At 41.6% G+C, this 23,110-nt stretch overlaps 1 protein-coding gene across 9 annotated transcripts in view; it reads right to left on the bottom strand.

Moving 5' to 3' along the window:
* SLC16A7 (solute carrier family 16 member 7) overlaps positions 1-6,068 on the bottom strand; it is a 174,581-nt gene extending 168,513 nt beyond the window's left edge. For 5 of the 9 annotated variants that reach the window (XM_032644561.1, XM_032644563.1, XM_032644558.1 and 2 more), the window contains exon 1: positions 5,753-5,956. The gene's annotated coding sequence lies outside the window, so the exon portion shown is untranslated. Of the gene's footprint in view, positions 1-5,747 lie in introns of all 9 variants that reach the window. The other 4 variants (XM_032644562.1, XM_032644553.1, XM_032644559.1 and 1 more) reach the window with 3 other exon arrangements.
* Positions 6,069-23,110: the final 17,042 nt, after the last annotated feature.

The following is a 23,110-nucleotide window of genomic DNA, read 5'->3' on the forward strand; positions in this document are numbered from 1 at the left end:
GTCCTCTAAGTCCCACGTAACTCCGTAATCCACCAAAGTGCTAAAGGATATGTAAATATGGATATGTTATTTTTCCCAATACCCAGAAATTTGTAGTATATAGGGAAGCCAAAGATATACAAATCTATATGCAACTATAATACAATGTTTAAAACACACAAGACAGATTACAATGCAATGTTACCGAAATTTTAGAAAAGCTCCTTCTACCTATCCAGAGGCTTCGGAGGAAATCTGAATGTGGTGTTTAAGCTCAGCTTTGAAGGTTGAAGCTAGACATGAAAATAGCAGGAGGTTAGAACATTTTAAGGTGAAAGGACAGCAAGACCAAAGGTGTGGTGTCAGGAAATAGAATGAAGATAAATGAGGCACAGGGGACAGTTCAATTTGACTCGAGGATGGTGGCAGTGGGAGACGAGCCTAGAAAAACTTTTTGGAATTACAGAGCTTGAAACGTTGGTCCTTAGACCTAGGTAATGGGAGTCACAAAGTGCTATTAACAAATAGGAAAAGGAGGTGTATTTCAGTAAGAGTATCTCGTGGTACATACAGAATTAACTGGTACAGTGAGAGACTAGAAATGAGGAGACCCGCTAAGAGACTAGGACATGACTCTAGGTAGTATGTCAAATGTGCCTGAACTCTGTGGCAGCATCAGAAAAGAGGAAACTGGTGAAAGAAGCATTTTGGATGTCAGGTCTTAGCACCTGACTGTAAGACGTAAGGCTGGGGGTGTTGAGGGTCTCAAAAGCTTCTAGAAGAGAATGTTAATACCAATGAAAGCAACAGGGGCTTTCATTGGAAAGGAAAGACAGTGTTCAGAAGAGTCCACAGGGTGTTAGCCGTGTCAGAAGCACAGAAGAGGTAACCCGTCCAGCAGGTACTTGGAAAGGGCTGCCCGGAGCTATGTGAAAGTCAGGGCTGAAGATAATGACTTGGGCGTTACTCCTACTGAGGTCAAAACACAGGCCAAGAGAGGATGAGCTTTGCCAATGGATCAAATACAGATAAGGGAAGAACTCAAACGGAAATTGAGGAACACATACTTGAGTGAGCAGGAGATGAAAGGAAAGCCGAAGAAGCCACCAATGAGCAGTCAGAGAAGTAAGAGGGGCACAAAAAGCACGCAGAAGAGAAGAGTTTAAGAAGCAGCAGGTGCCAGCGTTACCAGAGGCTGTTGACAGTGTGAAGCGAATGAAGATTTGGACCCTCAGAGGCCAATTATAACCTGATTCTGAAATATTAATACTTAATATACTTCAGGGGGAAGGACTCACTCCTTTAAATCAAAGTAGTTTCACAGGAGATTACTCTTTTTATCCTTTGAAGAAAAAACAAAAGAATTTCTTATTGGAAGGTACATGCATTTCAAGGATAATCTCCTTAAACACTCTCAATTTGATCTTATTGGCCAATAGTTTTCAATCCCATCTAGTACTATTCTTCCAAAAGGTATTTCGGGGGACATTTTCAGTAATTATGACTGAGGGGACTCTATCAGCATACGGAGGACAAGGGCCATACACACTAAATGTCCTGCAATAGAAGAGGCATTGCTAATCCATGTAGAGGAGCCCTGCCCAAAATGCCAATAGTGTCACCTGTTTAGAAACACTGTCACATAATGCTGTTTATCACTGAATGCACCTTTTGTATATTTGAGAAAAACTGATAGAACTTCAGATTCTGAAATTTTGGAGAATCAGTTTCAAAAACAGGCAAATATCATTAATACAGCTCATCCCTTAGAAACTTTTCAAGCAAATACATGCCTTTTAGTTTTACTGTTTATTCATATCTAATCTAGTTCCAAAAGAAATAGGTCTTCAAGTAAATTATTTAGTAGGGCAGCTTCTTATAATCTATAACTCTTCTACGTATTAGCTCTAATCAGAATCTGTTTAGGGGTGTGCATGATTAATAAGAATACATTTCATTGTGTTATTAGGTGAGAAAACAGCCAATGTTTAATTTAACTGCTTTTTAAAAATACCAACGTTTTGTACAGATCTTTATTTATTTAAACAAATATTTCTCTGTGCTACCACCCATTCTAGATATATTCCATTGAAAGTTTCTGTTTTAATGCCAAATATTACCAAACAGTAATCACCAGTTCAGATATCTGAACCACACAGTATGTCATTTTTTCGTGGGGCTATCCTAAGTGTACAAAATTTTTAACAACAATATCTTTACACCAGCATTTTGTAGTTGTCACCCAAATGCCCTGTAAAATTTTCAAGAACTTATTTGGGATTTCAATAAAGATTAATAAAAACTACTGGATCTTCCAAGTAGGTAGATTAGGACCCTGGATTCACCATTTAAGGGACCAACTGAGAAAACGAAGCTTGCTCCGTCAGTTAAAAAAAAAATTCTATTACACACTGAGACTTAGTGTGCAGTCGTTTCCCAACACATTTCCTGCACACTTTGATCCAAATAGTTGAGAAAGCCTCGAACAAACAAGGATGACCTCTCAGACAATGAGAGTCCATTCAGTGGCTTATTATGCAATCCAGCACTATCATGCCATCTATTGAGAAACTTGGCTCTTCAAAAGGTTCCCAAAAATCTGTTAAGAAAAACAAGCCAGTGAACCTTATAACAACCTAGTAGCCTTAATGCCAAACATTTAATACCTGACACTAGCTACCATGAATTATTTCTATGCATGTGCTTACACAGAATAAATAATGTGGGACAAGGCAAACAACTCTTCAAAAGATCCTCAACTATCCTGTCCCCCAGGCAAAGTCCGTGAGGGATTCCCTGCCAGATTTAGAGTTGTAGGCAGGAAAGGAGGCTCACTCTTCCCTTGTTTGTTTCTCCTCCTGTCCCTCCGTGCTTCATTTTTTCTATAAGCAGCTGTTCAGGACTATCACCTGCCAGGCACTGCACTGAGAAGAGAGAACACGACAGACAAAGTCCCTGCCCTCGTTCAGCTTCGTGCAGCATAAGCCGTACTACTCAGTGGTTAAAATCAGACAGCCTGCCTGGGTGCTTGCCCCAACTCAACCACTTGCTAGCTGTGCAAATTGAGCAAATTTCTTAACTCTCTGTACCTCAATTGCTCTTCTATAAATGTGGATATTGACAGACCTACCTCAGGATTGTTAAGGAGATAAAAGGAGTTAATAGACAGTGGTAGCACAGTGCCCAGAACATGGCAGCATTACAGAGATGTTGTTATAGTTACTATACTCTTGGGCTTCTCAGAGTGAGTGGATTAGTCTGTCCAAAGTGCAGAAAAAACTTGCTGCTCAGTCTCTCAAAAAAATGGAAATCAATTCATTAGCAAAGACCTTCTTCGGGGAAGGGATGTCCTGCCCTCATAACAAGAGAAAATCCTCCATTACCTGTTTATACTGGGTCACTCTCAATGGGCAAATGGATGGGGCTGAACAGACAGGTTTCTGAGGCAAGGTACCCTTCTCAAATTTGCCTTTTAGCACATCTTAATTTCTTGAAATTGCTACATCCCTTTCCAATTATTTGAGATATATGCTTCTTCCACTGAGAGGAAACTGACTGATGGCAAAGAGGACGGGAGGAAGATTATCCTAGATGACTAGACGTTGAGTTTTTGGAGAGCAGAATTCCAACCTCCTTCATCTTGGGAACCACAGTACAGTGTCTGGGGTGATTTTAGGGGTTCAGAAATAGCTAGTTTATTAATTAGGTGTTTTCCGTATACTTTATTCCTCACCATAGCACTTCAGGGTGGATACCACGAATCCCATTTTATGAATAAGAAAAACTGACGATGAGATTGTTAAATAATTACCCAATTTTACAAAAGTGCGGAACTGAGCTTGAAATCTAGGTCTAACTCTAAAGTTAATTACCTTTTCCCATGTGAATGTCTCAAAAACATGTTTGATAAATGAATACAGAATGAAAAGCAATTGCAGGAGACTTCTTTTACTTTAGATACATGAACCAGGAATATAACTCTGGATAAAGTATATTTCTTCAAGTCTCTTTGCCCTCTTTCCCTTCAGGAGGGCTCAAGGCCAAAGATATCAGCCAGATATTATAGAAGAGTAAATGCATGTCTAGAAATAAACTGAGCATTTAAAGGAAGGTGAACTAACTAGGACACTGGGGAAAAGGTGTTAAAATTTCAGATCGCTTACCATTATTAAAACAGTCCGGGCGGGGGTGGGGGGAGCAGTACTTAATTGCAAACTGTTGCTATGAATTTTGCAAAAACTAATTTCTGACTTTATGAATTGTTATGCAACACACTGAGTTGCTTACGGTAATCCTTCCCTTTTCCTGAGATCATTCAGGCCAGCTGACTTAGACTGCTTCAAATGCACTGTGGTCAGAGGCAGAAAGTGGAGCTAGGATTGCCTCACCAGGGCCAAATAAGGGTCACCTTGTTCAACCCTCATCATTCTCCGCAGCCACCACCCAGCTCTGATTTTTCAGCCACTCTCCCCCAAATGCACACGTAGTTCTTGAGGTTTCAATGACACAGCACATTCAAGCCGACGTGTCTGTTGAAAGTTTGCAGCCCTCCCGAGTTCCCAGTTTGGATTTAGTCATAAAGCATGAGGTGCCAGTAAACGGCACCTAGTGCCCACTGTTTCCAGGCTTTTTCACATCACCCTCACCAGTGCCCGTGGTTTTATTCCTCTGCTGCGTCCCTTAACAGACCCAAGAAAGGAGGACACGAAATATTAGCTTTCGTACTACTACCCCACTAAGTACTATTTCAGGAAGGAGAGGCAGAGGGAAACCGCACATTTCCTCTCCCGTGTGTGTGTGTGTGTGTGTGTGTGTGTGTGTGTGTGTAATTTTAACATCCCTGACGTAGACCACAAAATTCCCTCCCCAGCCCTGCCAAGGCAGTCTGCAATCCCGTTTCGCGGAAGTAAGGGAGAAAATGGGGGTGGAGGGAGCAGCTGCCAAGCAGCATCCGCCCGAAAGAGGAACCTCGCCAGCCTCCCGCGCTACCTGGCCGGGCCTGGCAACCCCAGCGCGGCGCAGCAGCTCACGCAGGAAACCCAGCGTGAGCCCGGGAGGCGCAGGCCCTCCTCCGCCCTCGTCAAGTCACACTCCTTTTCTGCCCCCGACTGGCTTCGCCCCCGCCACGCTACCTGTGGACCGAAAAAGAACAAAACTCGAACCCCCTGGTATTGCGTCCTCTCCTTCCAGCCTCTCCGAGCCCCCCCACCATCTGCTAAAAGAGAAGATGCTCCGTACACACACTCTCACCAACCCCCCATCCCCAGTTCCTGCGGCCGAGGCCACCCCGGGGTGCTGGCGGGCCAGGGGCGGGATGCTGCTGAGAAGCGCAAGCGGCACACGCCAGGCGGGAACCTGCCGGAGGGACTCGTGGGGTAAGGATGGGGGGAGCACCGCGCCGGCAGAGCCTCTGCGCAGAAGCTCGGAGCTTTGGCGTCGCCTGGCCGGAAGCACGCGGGCGCACGGAGCGCTCTCCGCCCCGGACCCCTCTGGCCCCCCTCTCCGACGCGCGCACGCGCGCGTCCCGGGGCTGCACCCGGCTGAGGTCCGCGCTCCTGTGACGCGAATTATCCTCCGGCAGCAGCCTGGGAGAATTTTGTCTATATAAGGGCTCGCCGGCTAACGGCTTTGGCGTGCGTGTCACACGTTGGCCATTATTTACACACACGCGTGCGGTTCCCCGGGCAGCTCGAGTGACGGATGAGCGCTCGCCTTCCTCTCCGCTGGCGCCCAGTCCTCTGCTCCTTTCCTCCCGGGGTGTAACTTACTTTACCTGGTCTCCGGCACAGGGTGGGCGCTGCAGCGATCCGTCCCCCGCCGGCCTCCGCCGGTTCGCCTCGCTGTCACCGGGTGAATGGAATTATTTATTTATTTACGTCCCCGGACGAGTCCTCGCCCGCCTCAGTCGGAGGAGGTGGAAGAGGAGGAGGTGGAGGCGGCGGGGAGGGCAGGCGAAGCGGCTGAGCTCCCTTGTGGATGCCCGGGAGCGCGCGCCGCGCCGCGGGGGGAGGCGGAGGGCGGGGGGACGGGGGAGGGGGGTGCGGGGAGGAGGAGGGTGGCCGCGAGCTCCCGCGGCTCCGCCTGAGTCCGGGGGCCGCGAGTGGGGGCCGGCCGCCGCCCAGTGACTCCAGGCGGACTGAGCATGCTCCAGGCCACTGTCAACGCTGTAGACGCTCTCTCTGTGGCTCGGGGCGCTCCACTTCGGATTTTAGTTTTGACCCTGAGAGAAAGACACAAGTCTGGTAGAACTGTTGCTCCAGATCAGTTGGAACACGCTTTACCCGAAGTACTTTGGCACCTAACCTAGGAGCCAGGTGTGTGGTAGCTCTGTTTAGATACCGCAGGGAGTGGTGCAACCTAGGGGTGAGGAAAGCCATGCAAAAGGCGAGGAACCTGGCCGAAGGCAGGGAGAAGAGAAGAGTCTCATTTGAGCTTGCAGGCAAAGTGCTGGGCCTTTTTTCACTGGAGGTGTTTGGAGGGGGGCGCCCGGGGCAGGGAGGCGGGAGGGGCGACTTCAGTGTTGGAGATTAGGCTTGCCAACCAAATCCCTCACACTAAAGGAAAAATAAAATTTACCCCCCGGGGGTGGAGGCGTAGCGCAAGAACTTGAAAATAGGAAAGAAGTGAAAGAAGGTCACTTATAAATGAATCAGTTTTAGTTTCTCAAATTATTTAATTCTTCAAAATAGGATTTAGTTATTTGACAATACATAGTGCTAGGGATAATGGTAATACCAGTCTTGGTTTTGTTTCTTCTACCTTTACATTTCCCTGCTGTCTAGAACATGTTTTGAGGGAAGTTGGAAAGAAGAAGGGCTGGAAATGAACATTTACATTGGTTCCTCTAATGTTTTTAAAGTTGAAGTACTACTTAGAGGAAAAGAAACAATCCAGGAGAAAAAAGGGGGGGCTTAGATTTGAGAATTCATATTCCAGCTTTTCTGTCCATTTAACTGACCCACCCCCCTTTCCTGCTCCAAAAAAGTGAAAAAGATAAAATGTTGCATTAACCTTAGATAAAAATATAACTTCTTAGAAGCTTTTCTTGTTTGTTCTAGAAATTAAATCATTTCTAAAAAGCCAAGGTAATTTAGTTGAAATAAGTGGAATTTTGAAGTCCAAGGGACAAAGAATCAAAATGGCAATATGGTAGTAATAATCATTATAATTACTTATTTATCAAGTGCTTATCATTGTCAGGCACTGTTCTAAGTACTTATATGGATTTTCTCAATTAATACAGTAGCCGTATGAGATTTGTTGACTGGAAGAAATGCACAACATGAGAGCTGTGTGAGCTGTTTTATTTGGGGCAAAATGAAGTCTATAGCCCAGGAAACAGCGTTTCAGAAAGCTCGGAGAAAGCGCTCTGAAGAGGCGGGGGGAAGGTCAGCATATATGTGATTTTGGTGAAGGCGGGGTACATGCAATCAAGCACACATTTTTGCAGAAGGTTTCTGCTAGTCGTGAGGAGCAGACGTCACCATAAAAGACTTTAGTGCTTTTCTAGATACGAGGAGATGCAAAAATCAGGCTCATAAAATCTTCTCCTGAAAATATCTATCTGAAGGTCTGTTCTGCCAGTTTTTCCCAGAGCACAGAGTGCCTCATTCCTGATCTCCACCCTGAACTCCTTTCAGTGGGTGTTGAAGGTCAGCAGCTGCAGCAAGCAGCTCACGATTCAATCTTGTAGAGGTAGGTGGCAAGTGACCATTTGTAGCTGGTAGATTATTCACGTTTTACAAATTTGGAAACAAATTAAGTATTTGGCTGAATTCACATTGCCTTACTTCTGCCACAGCTAGTCTGTAGGCTTGAATTTCAGTTTCTGCAGTTACAAAATAGTAATAATATCAACTTTTTATTGCTGTCAGAAGATCTAGGTGAAATGATATATGTGAATTTGATGGTAGATAATATGAAATGAATAAATGGTGGTCATTATTAGTAACATCAGAAAGTTTGGAAGACGGTATTACAGAGAAAGGGGTAGTTTGGAAACTAAGGAACGAAGGCAGAAACTCCAGGAAGAACTTTAGACTTCTTTTAAGGAAGAAATCTGTAAATTGACACTTGTATAAGATATAATAGACTTTTGATAATGATGGAATGTCTAGCAGTGACTATAAATGCTTCATTTTCATTACAAAAAAGAATGTTAAATTTTAAAAAGAAACAACATTAAGATACACACTTCAAAGTCATGTTCTTGAGTGTTCGCTACTGACATTTTTCTCATTCATACATCATTTTTATTTTACTTCAAAGAAGAGAAAGGAGAAAGACCATATGTTTCCTGAATTTTGACCCTACTCTCCCTTTTCCTTCTCTTTGATTTTTCTTTTTTGTCCTATATTTCTTTTTCATCCTGTATTTTTCACAGCCTCATATTCTTGGCCTATTTAACCTATTTACAAACTCCTAAACATCACTACCCATAGTATTATATCAAGAACTGTAGCAAGTTGTCTTTTTAAGTCTTGTTTTTCCAACAATTAAAACTCTGGATCTAATTTATCTACTGCCCCAGTATTAGTATTTGGGTGTTCATTTCTAAATTGCCTTGTTGCTATGGCTAGGCATGCTATGTAAATATTTGCTTGGCTTAGAAAGGAATCTGAAAAGAGAATTAGGTGGGAATAAATCCAGTCAATTTCTCCTATGACTTGCAGTCTTAATATTCTTCAGAAATTGAGGGAAAAAATACAATTTAGGGGAAAAGCAAATCATATGATCAGAACTTGAAATTTTTATGGTAAAATTTCTGCCTTGATTTCTACTCATAGATGAAATAACAATGGGAGAAACAAAAGATAGCAACATACTAAATATTCGAGCAACTCTTGTTCCATAAATAAGTGAACTAGTGAATATATACATAACATACAAATTAGTAAAGCCCAAACTTATATTACACACCCACAGCCTCATTTCCAGTTTCTCTGTCCCTTCATTCCTCAGCCATGCCATGTCTTTTCTCATTCACCACCCTCTTTTCTGTATTAAACGCGTCCTTCAAGGCCCAGCATAAATGTCATCACCTCTGTAGCATTTCAAGGATTCCTTCAATAAGAATTAATTCCCATGTTCCTATAGTACATGGTGTATGTCTGTATTTGAGGGATTTTCTTCTGCTTCACAGTATGGCAATGTTGTAATCTTTTTTGTCTCCCCTATCTTTTAGGCTGTTGGAGGGTAGCGATGACGTTTTACTCCTCCCTGTAATCTTCCAGCATCCAGCACAAATTCCTGTAGATAGAAAATAATCAATAATGTTTGCCCAAGGGAGGAAAGAGATGACAGTGTGAGTTTTTTGCAACAGATATGTAGTAGAGGCTGCTGGCACTAATAGTATCCATGATCTGCATGTCACTACATTTCCTGGCTTCTCTTACAGTTATATTGGGGCCATGTGACAAGTTCTAACTAATAGAGTATGAATGAAAGCAACTTACGTTATTTCTGGCTGAAGGGCATTAAGAACCAGTAATTCTCCTTTATCCCCGCCTTTCCCTGCTCTAATAGCCTCATGTTTCATATGGAGTCACTATAACATGGAGTCACTAAAAGATAAAGAAAGGCTGCTTGTCTTGCACTGGACTCTGTGTGAGCAAGAAACTGTTATTGTGTTTAGCCACTGAGATTTCAGAATTTATTTGTCATGAGAACATAGCCTAGCCTATTCTGACCAATACAAGATGTTGTTTAATAAGATTGTAAATCATAATGGCATAACAACCCAATGAAACATTGAGCTTACGAGAATGCTCTAATGTGTTCTTAAGTCAAGGCTAAAAATACATATCCTCACAACCCGAACTTAAGATATAACAGCCTTTTCTTGGCAAGACTCTGTGAGACCAAAGCAGGGGTATGTGTGTGTGTGTGTGTGTTAACTACACACAATAGATTGGTTTAAACTAAGGACAAAAGACCAAATGTCCCAGTATTCCCTTCAGCCTGAGTGAAAATGAACGTGCACCTGCCATCCAGCATCTAGTGGCAGATTGTAGCTGGCTAGAAGCTGTGAATATGATTGCTCTGACCTGGTTTCGTACAATATACAAAATATGAAAGACATCGCTCCACTGCTTCTAGATTTATATCTTGAGTGCATCTGTATCAGCTACTTCGGAAATCTCTTCTATGGAAGCCTCCCATAGAACTGAGGAGAATGCAAACCTAGTCTCAGTTTTCAAAGAATAAAAAAAGGGAAAAACAATCATGTTGGACATGGTTGTATGGGGTGCCTTTCAATAACTGTACAAGAGCCCAGAGAGGTCTTTTGTCAAAAGAAATGACTCTTGAGGCTCCAAAAATCTCTCCGTGGATTCTGCATTTAAAGTCCTGTCCACTGGGATTTTTCTAATTTTACAATTTATTTAATGTTATCCATAAAGTAAGCTTAATGAATTCTATTTATAAACCTAATTATAGATGCCTTCAGCTGAATATGTTAATTATTCTGAAAGCATATAAAATTAAAAACTTGGATTAAAAATTTTTACAATAAACTTTCCTAGCAGGGTCTTGTAAATAATGGCTTATAAGCATTTAATATTTAATGACTTTTATCAAATGAATGAATGATGAATGAATATGGTACCAAGGAACCTAGGTTGCAGTGCCTTTTCCTGTACATGTGGTCTTAGGTGGGTCTATTAACTTTAGCTTCACTTTTTAGAACTCCCTGGTACTTTCAAGCACTTCAAGGGCACAAAGATTTACAGATATTATGCACGCTGTTAACAAATGAAGAAAATATTTATGTATGTTGAGGGGTTTTTTTCTAATTAACCAAAAGTAACTGTTTCCTGTAAATATTTTGGAGAGTACTTTTGATCAAGATGCATAAGAATGCGACCACAAAGTTACCTGCTTAACTTGTAACCAGGTGTAACTTGCCCTGTGCCTGAACTGTCCTTGAAGGGTTAGTCATCATTTGCATTTACATAATGCCTCGTAGGTCACAAGATAGTTTCAGGCTAAAATACTCTCAGCTGCCTGCTTCTCAGTAAGCTAGATTTTCAACTGCCCTTACTTTGTTTTATTTGCCTAAAGTTAGAGCCATTTTGCCATTTTGTCTTCCATTCAGAGGCTCTTTTGCTGATTTGCATCTGCCAGGCATTGACTCAAACTGCTTATTTATTTTCTGCTGTTTCGCTGTATAATTCTAATTGATTTCTTAATGTTGGTTCATTTTTCTGGGAGTTTGTTGATTGTGATCTTGAATTATCACTTGTTATAAATTTTTTTCCCAAGAAATAATCTGTATAACATTTGTTATATGAAATGTGATGTAGGTTTCAAATCCAGCCCTGTGGTTTGTGCTGGAGCCAAGCAATGTAGGTGGTCACCTGAAGTTTATTGATTCTGTAATTTTTTTCCTTGATTCACCAGAATTTCATTTCTCAATGCATGTCCTGAGTCACGGAATTCAATCTTCATGAGTTTTATTTATTAGACGTATTTATTAAGCAACTATTACGTGATAGGCACTGTGATAAGCTTTTGGGATGTAAGTAGTGGTTCTCTCAAGCAGACTATACACTATTTCTTTAATTTTCGTACTTATTATGATACTAATAATTTTTTTCAATCTGAACTGGAATTTCAGTCTGAACTGGAATTGACTATACTAGTTACAGTATTGGGTTGAAGGGTTATCCAGAGATTCAGAAACATGTTTCAAAAAGACATGTAGAGTTTTTTCCTCGGAAGCCTTTATGAAGGAGAATGAGCTTTCTTCCATGATGCCAAAGACTTCAAACAACAACTGTGGATTTCTCTGTCAATATACCAGCTTTATTTTATTTTAAATAAACTTTATTGACATATAAGTTACATTAAAATGCATGCATTTTAAGTGTACAGTTTGGTGAATTCTGACAAATTATTATATCCATTTAATCACCACTCTAATCAAGATTTAGAGCATTTCCATCATCCCAGAAAGTTCCCTCATGCCATTTTTATTCAGTCCTCCCTGAAGCCCGGGCAATGGCTAATCTGGTTTTTATCATCATAGACCAGTTGGTTTTCCGTACTCTAAAATGGTATGTGAATAGAATGACATCATATGTATTCTTTTTTATTTGGCTTCTTTTATTCTGCATGTTTATCTTTAATTCATCCATGTAGTTGTGCGTATGCATCAGTAGTTCTTCCTTTCCTTGTTGGTTAGTATTCTGTTGTGTGGAAATGCCACAATTTTTTTTATCAATTCACATGTTGAGGATATTTGGATTTTTATTATTTAAATACCTCTATGAATATTTAAATTAAAATATTTCTGTGGACATGTGTTATCATATCAAGTTTGATTTTTAATACATAAAATAAAAAATGTGTTAAAAATGCAATACAATGTCTGAAATTAGTATTTCAGATACTAGGCATCTGAATAACTGGATATAGGCCTAGTTGGGCACTTTACTAATGCACTACTTTGGCAAAGACACAAATATGTTTAAAATTCACTTTCTTTGTAAGTAAAAAACTTGATTTGATTATTAAGAAGAGTCAACCAGATGATGTAATAAGTGGAATTGATTTCTAAATTGTAAAGCTTAACAAAAATGAAAGGTGGTATTATCATATACAAAATATGAACATATAAGGGCTTCCCTGGTGGCGCAGTGGTTGAGAGTCCGGCTGCCGATGCAGGGGACACGGGTTCGTGCCCCGGTCTGGGAAGATCCCACGTGCCGCGGAGCGGCTGGGCCCATGAGCCATGGCCGCTGAGCCTGCGCGTCCGGAGCCTGCGCGTCTGGAGCCTGTGCTCCGCAGCGGGAGAGGCTACAACAGTGAGAGGCCCGCGTACCGCAAAAAACAAACAAAAAAAAATTGCTAAACAACAAATGGACCGGCTTATAGTCTTCCTTAGAAAAGTCAGGTCTGATATAGAGAGAAAGAGGTAGGTGGTTTGTTGTTTGTTTCTTGGTTTTTTTTTTGTTTTGTCTTCTGCCTTTGAAAATTTAATTCCATGTGGTAGACACAGTTGTGTTTCTTAGACCCCAGATGCAGAGAACGGGGTTAGCAGGAAGCCTCCACATGTCATCAACTTCAAGTTCTGCCTTAGCTGCAGGAAGTCACATTGTCTGATGTCACCTCCTGTTTTGGGTAGCCTGCATCTGGTGACCAAGGGTGGCAGATGTATTCAAACCCAGTCATTCTGATTTCCTCTGCTGCCCAGTCATGCTAATTCCCCTTTCCCTTCTTACGTGTTGACTGCTAATAAATATGTTGCACCTTAAACTTCTCAGAGTCTGCTTTTAGGTAATCCAACCTTTGAAAGTTGGTACCAGGAAGGGTCTGAGAAAGCAGGTGTAACTACAGACTTTTAGACCTGCATTATTCATCACCTGGCTGGAGGACCCCAACACAGACAGCTTATGTGTGGTGGTTCATTTATTAAAACTTTTCAGCAATGTTGGAAGGCATACCAATGGAAGCTCTGCACTAGTGAAAGTGAAGTATCAGATTATTTAGATGTATGGAGTAACTGGTATCTTAAGGATTATGGGACTATACCCCCAAAGCAGCCACAAGACTTAGCCAGTGGAGCTGGTATAGTACTTGTGTCACTGGATACTAAGAATGCTTAATCAAGGGGGTCAAAACTTAAAATTAGATAGGAAAGAGTTGATTCACTTGGCAGTGTTTCTCCTGATACGGGATTTAACACACTGGCAACTACCCCCAGGAGATGATGTGAACTCTCTACTAGAAAGGCTCCTGGAAAAACACAGAAAAAGCAGTAGCCCACAGATGAGTGTGTTAGGTTCTCCAGAGATGCGGTATGTGTCTCTCTCTCTATATAGATGTAGATATGGATATAGACATAGATAGCTATAATTTTAAGAAATCTACTGATTTAAATGTTTGGCATTTAAAAAATACTTTCACAGCAACATCTAGACTGGCATTTGATCAAACAACTGGCTCCCATAGCCCAGTCAAGTTGACACACAGAATTAACCATCACGATGAGCAAAGCTGAAATGCCAGCATTTCCACGGCAGATGGTGAAGGAAATCATTAAAAGCTCAGGGAAGTGATTATGCAGGAATGTAGATGTTATATACTACCAAAAGACTCACCAATTATTCTATTCTGTAGGGAGACCCAAAGAGCACGGTATTCAACAAGGCCACAAGGAATGTGCTGGTGCAAGGGGCACCAGCAGCACTAGAATGTCCAGTGGTGGCTCTCCTCTGTAGTTTAGACAAGGCAGTTACAGAACTTGGCTCACTGAGAACCATGGGGCTGATAAGGCCTCAAAACAATGTAATTCAGATAACAGTGCTTAAGTACCAAAAATCAGCATACAAAGACTATTGCAATGGCTAATTAACTTGGTCTGGCATCCTAGGGGGGCTCATCCACAGAAAGCTCTTCAGATGATTCATAGAACGTGACATACAAAAGGGCATAATAGATGGACAGCTGACGAGGGCACTACTCATCCTGAACCAGCAGAAGAAATCAAAGTTGGATCACTGGGTGGGGAGGCAGAAGGAAGTCACCCCACTAAAAAAAAATCATAAGTCTTTGCCCTGTTTCCAGACCTGAGCCAGTTTTTAAAACTGGGACACTTTGACTACAGAGGTGGCTGGTTCTTAGGAGAAACAACCCTGCAACAACATGACAATTGTATTCGAATGATTCCCCAGGTCTTTCCCCAAAGGAAAGCGGGAAAGGGGAAACCTAGATATTATGCAGACCAAAGGACAGAGTGAATGAGTGGACGTTGACAACTAAAAACCCAAAGTAACATCATGCCCCTTCCTAGAATTTGGACACGTGAGCTCCAGATAATAAATGGAGTATTGCCAAGATCCAGCTTATAGTGAGTTCACTAAGTTAATGGATTCATTCAGTGGTCATTTCTGATCCAAGATTTTAACACTGGACAGTTGGAGCAACTCCCACATTGGATCCTTGGTCTTTGAGGTAAAGAGAAGACTCTAATGGAATATCAGCTGTGGCTCCATGCCCAACTGCCATGAGAGGGGCTGTCATTTGTCTCGTTTGTCTCAGTGACCTCCCACTTCTAAGAGATGCCTCAGGGGAGAGACCCAGCAGAATCCTGCTCGACTAGGAGCTGCTACTTGAACAAATATGGAGAAGTACATGCCAGTGGTACAAAGGGTGAACTGTGACAGATGTGAAGATTATACCACCCAGATGCTCTTCAGAGACCGGCTTGCTGTGGGGATGCCATCACCAGACAGCCTCCTAGTGTCAGTTTCTTCAGAGTTGCCTCAGCTGCAGCAAACTGCTTCACCTGCACCTAAAGACTGATCAAGGCAGGGACGGGTGGAAAGGCCTGGCCATTTGGACCACTGGACATGTTAGGCAGCCTGAGGTTGGTGGATCTACCTGTTTACTGTCACATTTGGTTAAGGAAGGATCAATAGATGTCCATGGTGATCACCTGAGTTCTCTCTGGAGCTCCATGCTGAATTGGCCAAGTTTTTGTTGGGTCCATCACAACTGAATTTCTTGCTACCCAATCTTGCTTATCCCTTTTCCCCTTCTCTAATAAACACGTTACTCACTAAATACAGTGGTGGCATTTACTTCTGGAGCACCTAACCTATGACATACCAGTTTATAAAGGCAAACTGGGCACAACCTTTTATTTCTGCCTCAGGATCCACATTCAAGACACAGAATTGTGTGAAATTCCTGCACATAAAGAATACACAGTCTCACCAAGCCAGCAATTGAAAAGTCAAGTTAATATGCAATTTCCCATCCCTTTCCTCTTTTGAAACTCTGGTCATCTCTTAATCCACATGCTATAATTTAAAATTGTTGTGAATTAAATCACTCACATAATTTTATTTTTACTTCTACTAGCATGCTCATCTTTCTAAGTGAATAATATTTGTTTTTAACTTTTTTTATTCAAGTTTAATGAAGTATAATTTACCTCCAGGAAAATTTACCCTTTTTAGGTAAATAGTCTTATGAATTTTGACAGACGTGTACAGTCCTGTAACTCACACCAGAATCAAGTCATCAGTCCACTTCTTGCATTCCCAGTCCCTGGCAACTACTGATTTGGGTTTTGGTTTTGTACCTTTTAACTGTTTTCTTTTCTTTTTTTTTTTTTACTCACTCTGAAACTTTTCAACTCTTTGGTTATTCTGTATGTTTTCTAACTCTGTTAAAAGACTTCTTGTAACTTCTCACTTTTTGCATCCATTCTTCTCCCAAGAGAAGGATCATCTTTTTTTTTTTTTTTTTTTTTTTGCTGCACGCGGGCCTCTCACTGTTGGGGCCTCTCCCGTTGCGGAACAACAGGCTCCGGATGCGCAGGCTCAGCAGCCATGGCTCACGGGCCCAGCCGCTCGGTGGCATGTGGGATCTTCCCGGACTGGGGCACGAACCCGTGTCCCCTGCATCGGCAGGCGGACTCTCAACAACTGCACCACCAGGGAAGCCCTGGGGTTTTATCTTTTTCCTTCGTCTGAAACATATTCCTTTTCTGTCTCATTTTGTCTAGATTTCTATTTTTATTTTTATGTATGTGGAGGGTTAGTTATGTTTCTTAACCTTGGAGAAATGGCCCTCTGTAGGTGATCTCCTATGTGTCCCAGCACCGCACTCCCCTCTCGTCTCCCAAGGGCCAGGGACCAGCTGGCCCCAGGGTAGGCTCTGATCTGCGTTTGCGGACTCTGATCTGCGTTTGCGGACTTGTTCCACAGGCTACCTGTTGGTAGTATTCTTGCTTCTGGTGTCTGCCCCCTGGTGGGTGAGGCTGGTCTAAGATGCTGGGCCGGCTTCGTGGAGGGAGGGGCCAGTGGGTGGAACTGAGTCTTGGCCCTCTGATGGGCAGGGCCGTGCCTAGGGGCGTGTCCAGAGGCAGCTGTGGGCTTTTTAGTCTTTAGGCAGCCAGTCAGTTGATGGTTTGGGCTGCGTTCCTGTCGGTTGGTTGTTTAGTATGAGGCAGCCCAGCACCGGAGCCTACAGACTGTTGGGTGAGGATAGGTCTTGTTGCCAAAATAGCGACTTCCAGAAGACCTCAAGCTGATGAATATTCCCCCAGTACCTCCACCACCAGTGTCATTGTTCCCACAGTGAGCCACAGCCGCCGCCACCCTGCCTCCTCGGAGACCCTCCAAGGCCAGCAGGTAGGTCCAGCCCAGGCTTCTGTGAAGTCACTTCTTTTGCCCTGAGACCTTGTGTGTGCCCTCCAAGAGCAGAGTATCTGTTTCTCCCAGCTCTGGGGGGCTCCTGCACTCAAGCCCCACTGGCCTTCAAAGCCAAATGCTCTGGGGGCTCCTCCTCCCAATGCCAGAACCCCAGGCTGGGGAACCTGACATGGGGCTCAGAACGCTCACTCCTGCAGGAGAGCTTCTGCGATATAATTGTTCTCCAGTTTGTGGGTCGACCAGCTGGGTGGTATGGGATTTGATTATATCGTAAATACACCCCCTCCTACCGTCTCGTTGGGTTTCTTTATGCCTTTGGAGGTAGAATATCTTTCTTGGTAGGTTCCAGTCTTTTTTACTGATGGTTGTTCAGTAGTTAGTTGTGATTTGGGTGTGCTCATGAGAGCAGGTGAGCTCAAGTTCCTTTTACTCATTTTATTTTGATAAAATTTGCAACATTTTCCCTTTCTTTTGACACTTTATCCTCTTTCACCATCATGCCCGGAATTTTAGGCTGATTCCAATTCAGTGTCAACAGGGCAAACCCTCAGGAAACGGCTCCCTTGCATTTTCTGGAACATCTTCTACTCACCTGAAGGGCATTTCTGCTGCTGCCTGACATGATGTGCTAATCCCGCTTCCATATTACCTAGCTCTGGGGCTTTATCTTCTGCCTTTTCCAATCAGTCAAGCTAGCTCCTCCTTTCTGAGTTCATTGCTTTAAGGTTCTCAAAGATTCCCCACTTGAACTGAGTAATCACATAGAGGCTCCAGGACTCATGAAATCAAATGAGTTTATGTTTCTATATCACCTACTTTCTTCCTATAAGTTTTAGATTTAAATGGCTTTCTGCTTCATTAAACAGTAAGTCCATTTAATAGGAAACATCCTTCCTACTAGAACTTGAACTGAAAAATTATAAAGGATAAAAAGTTTATGTAATAGGAACTAATCCTAATTCAAGACTTCATCAAGCTACACCTGGATGATTAAAATACTCTTCAAAATGATTGCCCTATCTCTAATGTTATTCCACCTTCAGCATTTTATCCTTTGCAAAGGCATCAGTATTATCTTTCTTCCTGTTAAAATCTTCCAATGAAAGTGAAGGATTAGAAAGAGAAGGTTAGAGAGAAACCACCTGTGCGACATTTTAAATGGTATGCAGATTCACTTAAAGCAATACCTCTGTTCCCCACCAAATGTAATACAAGAGCTTTTCTTTTGGGAAGCCCTTTCAAGGAAAAAATATAGACATACAATGTTTGCAATTCCATTATAGCAACAATTTGTAGTTCATATAATATTTTCCCAGCCAGCCAGAAATAAATATAATAGGAGAGTGTTACTTGGAGATTAGGGAAATCATATGTTCTTGTACCTTTCCATAGTCTGAGAAAAGAAGTTCAAGTATGCAATCCTATTTGCCTTATTGAGTCATAACATCCTTCATTAAGTGTTTCCACATAAGAATCCGAGGAGGGCAATCTACAAAGTCTATAATTCAGGGCTGGATGAAAATAATTATCCGCTACTATTTCATAGAAAATATTTGGTTTTCTTATTGCTATTAAGAACAACAAACAGCTCATAAACCCATTCATTCTCAGTCCCAACTGATTTAATTTGAACAACTATGCTTAATATTTCTTACTTTCGTTTTATAAATTACAAATATATAATTAGCCTTAATCTTGAGTTTTGATGTATTATTCCTTTTACAGATGGAAATGTTGCAATATTCTGGGTAAATTTTGAAACAAAACTGCCCCTTTGTCTTTCCTATCTGATATGAGCTCATGAACATAATTTTTATATTTACAAGGATAAACTGGGTAATAGTCGACAGCTGTTCCTTACAATTTAAAACTTGAATGGATGACTAATCAACATACCTGAAGGTAGAAATACTAGATTGCAATTATATTTTAAAACACTTCACCTGTGACTTAAAATAGTTACGGCCTCTTCTGTGCTTTTTACCAGCCAGATCTGTATGTAATCTCAAAAACAGAATCAATAATTCGACAAACATCTGCTGAGGGTTAACGGAAACAATAGGTATTTCGTGAGTGCTCACTATGTATCAGGAACTAGGTTGCAATGTTTATATTATCTGTTGAATCTTCATAACAAACACAAGAGAAAGACTTTTTCTCCATTTTGCAAGCAAGGAGATGGAAACGTGAATTTTAGGACTGTCTCAAGTCATACAGCAACTCAGTAACATCCACTCTACTCAAGTCTGTCTGATTCTAGCGTTTGTGCTGTACTATAGCCCAGCACGCTATAGTACTATGCTCTTTTAGGCCATAGGTACAAAGACGAATGAGAAGGGGTCCTTACCTCAGAGAATTTAGTATATAATCTAGTTAGAACATGTATATAAATAATTATAACTCAAGGTGGAAAGAAACAACCAACATAAGAGTCCAGGTTAAGCAGTATAGCAATTCAGGCTGGGAGTGGGAGGACGGTGGAGCAATTTCTTGTGGTTGAAAGAATCTAGGATGGCTTCTTGTGGGAGAGAAAAGTAGCAGAGCACAGTACAGTAATTACAAGCATGAACTACTTGAATTCAAATCCAAGCTCTGCTACTTATTAGCTGCATGATCTTGGGTGTCTTGTAGGGGTTCGATTTCTTCATCTGCAAAATGTAGGTGATAACAATTGCTTTATAGGGTCAATTGTGAAAACTGGAAGAGCCAATATTTAGAAAGCAAGTAGAATCATGCCAGGCACATAATATTTGTCCATTTGTTTAAAAAAAATTTTTGAACAGGAACTTAAAAAACAGGAAGAAGATTTCCTTTTAACATGGAGAAAAATGAAATGAGGTAGGAATTAGCAATTTTTGTGAATTTAGAGCCTTCAGGTCACTATGGAAGTGATTTAAATTTTAAAGTAAAATTCTGTGACTCAGAGAGGTAATATTTGCATCTAAATTCATAGCACACATATGACAAAACTAGTTCAAATTCATAACATTTGGGTGATAAACAAAATCAACTCTGAAGTTCCCTTTTCCTACCACTGCCTTTAAGCCTATTTCTTTCTTCATATTCCTCTGGTCATTAGGTCCTGCCATTTGTAACTCCATAATCTCTCCTGAATCTACCTTCTCTTCTCATTTCCAACTGTCTCTGTTTTATTAAGGATTACCACTCCCTTTAAATTATTCCCATAACACTCTCTCTTCCCCCCCTACACACACTACCCTCCCCCCTTTCATTTTCATTTTAAAGAATATATTTGAATCTTTCAGTTCACAGGCCATATATTCAACAGTCTCATGATACCAGTAGAACGAAATCCATGTTTAAAAAACAGAAGAACCTCCGCGTCTAATCCCTCACAGAATGATCCTGGCTTTCTGAGGGGGAATCATTCCACTCACTCTGTACTTTCTTGGCAGTCCAATATATCTGTTGTGCCCGCTCTCTGCTATCTTGACTGTTTTTATAACATGACATAATCCACTTTTCTAGTAGTCTCAGAATTCTGGAAAAGAGGACGGGATACACCCGTGAAGGACTTACTGCAAAATGAGAAAATGGACACAGTGATCACAGCCTCCACAGCTTAGATGAAAGACTAGAAACTTAAAAGGAGGTTTGTTAAAGGAAGACTTTGTAAAAGTAGAGAATACTTTTGTTTTTCCTTTTCTGGCCTTTTAATTGTACACTATGAGAGTTTTGGGGAGTACTTTTGGGAGGGCTGGACGTAGGTTCTCAAATACTTGGAAATGTATGTGGACTTAGAAACAGTGAAACCCATACCTACTTCCTGCCTGCAGGAGTCTGAAGCTGGAGCTGGTGAAGGAAACTTAGCAGGGAAGAGAATGAAAGAGTGCTAATTTCTGAAGCCGTACATCCACCATTTGGTAAACCAAAGATACATAAGATCCCCCACAAGTCAATCAGATGCCAGGGAATGTACCTGGGCTTGAGTTGTCTCAAAGGGACCCCCACTTAAGAAACTCTATGATGTAAATACCTCCAGGAGACGGAAGCTGAAGAAAGGTAGCAAGAAGTCAGCTGTGCATTTGCCCACATCAGGAAACAGTTCACACAGGGCTGGATTAAATAGCACTAACCAAGTAGAACTTTTGCCTACTTTCCTTCAATCCCTGCTCTGCTCCAGGCAGTGCAAATAGCAGAAATGTAAGTGAAGGAAAACCAGATCAATTACTTCTTTGCCAGAACAGGTCCCCAGGCCAAAAAAGATAGGCCTACATTGAAGGACGAGAAGAAACTTTAACTTGCATGAGATGGATGTTTAATATAAGACAGAATCAGACTTCTTAATTCTTGAAAGTGGTGGCTAAATGTGGGATCTTCCAGAGATGTCCTTAACAGGGAGAGTAAATCTGACATGGTGTATTTGAAGAGAGAAGTAAGAAATATGAAACAATGTGGTGTTTGTCCCGTCACATTTTGCTCATTTAATAAACCATTTGTTTATAGAATCCTTCCCAGCAGCATCTAAACTTGCTTTAAACTCTACCATTTAAAAAAAGAACCAGGGGGCTTCCCTGGTGGCGCAGTGGTTGAGAGTCCGCCTGCCGATGCAGGGGACATGGGTTCATGCCCCGGTCTGGGAAGATCCCACATGCCGCGGAGCGGCTGGGCCCATGAGCCATGGCCGCTGAGCCTGTGCGTCCGGAGCCTGTGCTCCGCAACGGGAGAGGCCACAGCAGTGAGAGGCCTGCGTACCACAAAAAAAAAAAAAAAAAAGTAGATTCAAATAAAAAAAGAACCAAAGGAAAATACTCATTAGATCCTACTTTTCTCTACACAATGTTTAAACTTTTTTGCAATGCAAATCTTTGCAGAAGTTATTTCTCCTACACGGGTCTACTACCTCTATCACCTCACCTCCAATTATTCCTCGATAATGTGTACTTGCTTCTCACTTCCCCTTTCCGGAAGCAAGTTTTGATAGCCTTCATTTTCTAACTCCATTGGATATTGTTCAGCTGTTTTATTTGATATCTTACTAGAATGTGACACCTGTAAACTCTCTCCTTGAAACTCTGTCTTCCATGGCTTCCATTACAATGCCCTCTCCTGTTTTTCCTCCAACTTTGTTGCCAGATATTTTCAGTCTTCTTGTAAGATCATCTTCTACAATTAGATGTTGTAGTTTCTTATGGTTGTCCCTAGGCCATCTTTTCATGTTATATATGCCTTTCTTCAGTAAACTTAGTAATATCTGCAAGTTTAGTTATCATCTATATGCCAATAATTTCCCAATTTATTTTAAGCCTATATGTTAACAACTGACTTGATATTTCCGTTTCAATATCTCAAATGCACTTCCAACTTCACATGTCCAGAGCTAAACTTGTGCTCTTTAGCCTCTAATCTGTGTCTCTCCCAAGGTTCCGTATTTCTTCAAATGGTAACACTATTCATTCAGTTCTATAAGCCACAAATAATTGTCTTCTCTAACATCTGCCTCTTGGTCAACCTCCATAATCACTCTTTAATCTACACACTTTCTCTGTCTCCAGTAGAATTTGCTCTATTTCATATTTTTCCTACGTCATGTCAATTCAAGTCCCCTGGCTGATCTCCACACTTCTACACTTGCCCTCCTCAGGCCTACTTTCCATATGAAAGCCAAAAGATTTTTTAAAACTATGATCAGGTTATGCACTACCCTGCATAAATCTCTTCATGGCTTCCAGTTCACTTAGAATATATATATATGTATATATTTAAAACTATTAGTATGTCTTTTGCACAGATGGCTAATTCCCTACCCAATGTCTATTCTCCCCATTTTCCTTAATAACAGAACCCTATTTTATTTGGTGTGGTAGCAGTATGCTCAGCTAAAAACTACAATTTCTAACCTTTCTTGCAACTAAGTGATACTGTGTGATTAAATTCCTGCCAATAAAATGTAAATGGAAGTTTTTTAGTCTGGGTCTTTTGTGAAGGCTCCTTAATAGGGTGTA

Source organism: Phocoena sinus, chromosome 10, assembly GCF_008692025.1.
Source record: "Phocoena sinus isolate mPhoSin1 chromosome 10, mPhoSin1.pri, whole genome shotgun sequence".
In the NCBI taxonomy this organism is placed as follows: Eukaryota; Metazoa; Chordata; class Mammalia; order Artiodactyla; family Phocoenidae; genus Phocoena; species Phocoena sinus.